Genomic DNA, 1,323 nt, shown 5'->3' with positions numbered 1-1,323 from the left:
AATTGGCCAACCTCCGGCTGGTGCAAAACTACAAGTCAATCATGCCTCTGGGTCTCATGCTTGTGGCTGTCAGTCTTGCTATGCTTCATGGGACTTGTAGTTCTGCAACAGCTGGATTTTCACTAATTGCATATTCCTGTCCTAGTGCATTTGTATAGCAAAGTGGTTTTTGACAATAGGAAATAAGGCCCTTTGTGACAGAAAACACAAAATGACTTTACAAACTGGTATTGAGTATTGAAAGAAGTAGACACACACATTTTTTTATTTTTTTTTTATTTTTTAATAGTGCACATTCAAACCAGTGCCTCCTATTTCGATCTTTTTTTTGTGTTTTTTTTTTTTTAATTTTTTTTTTTTTTTTTTGTGAAATTGGTTTTTAAAAATTATTTTTTTTTATATTTTTTTTTGTTTTTAAAAATTATTATTTTTTTTTTTTTGGTAAACATATAAATATATAAATATATCAAAAATACAATTATCCCAAAAATTTAAAATAATAAAATCAGATTTTTAACTATTTACATAAAAGGGGTAAAGCCAAATTTTGAAGATGCACACCAAAAATTGGTAATGTCAACATGTGCTATGTACCATCATGAGTGATCAATGGACGTGTTTGGTGTGTGCAATCCCTTCCTCTCTCATACTAGAAGGAGGAAGGGTTTGCAAACACCAAATGCGTCCATTGCGATCCTCTGATGGCACATAGCACATGTTGACACACCGTGTGCATCTTCAAAATTTGGCCTCTAAAAAGCTTGTAAAAACCTTAAAAACTTTTGGGCAAGGAAATGAAGGACATGATCGATTGTGGTTTAGGGGAAAAGGGGCTTATATTCTCCCTAAAACATCGATCATGTCCTTCATTTCCTGCCTCATAGGGACCAGCTGCTGTTGAATGCCCAGGATTCGTTGTTGCGTGGCCAGGATTTCTTGTTGCATGGCCTGGATGTTGCTCTCCATTAAGTCGATCCTGGCATTCCAGGCCATGATCTGCCCTATCAGCCTCTGGGCACTTTCCGCTGAAAAGGGCTCCGCAGCTTCTCCTACCACCACCAGATCATCACCTAAAAACATGTGTAGATAAAAAATTGGTTAAAATATACAGCCATTAATTGTTTACCTTAAGCTGGGTTGTCAGACACTCACTTTCACTTTGTGGGGTGTGTAACGCCACCTGCTCTTCCTCCTCCACATCTAGCCCTGGGCTGGGCTCATCCAGTGGAGCTACGGAGCTTGGTCCAGCAGAGGATACCGAGCTCCGTAGCTCCCTCGCAGATACAGGACTGGGCAGCTCCAATACCGACGCAGGGCTGGGGT

Source organism: Lithobates pipiens, unplaced genomic scaffold, assembly GCF_037356315.1.
Source record: "Lithobates pipiens isolate NorthernLeopardFrog02 unplaced genomic scaffold, aLitPip1_a1.2 Scaffold_22, whole genome shotgun sequence".
In the NCBI taxonomy this organism is placed as follows: Eukaryota; Metazoa; Chordata; class Amphibia; order Anura; family Ranidae; genus Lithobates; species Lithobates pipiens.
This window is presented reverse-complemented; position numbering follows the sequence as displayed.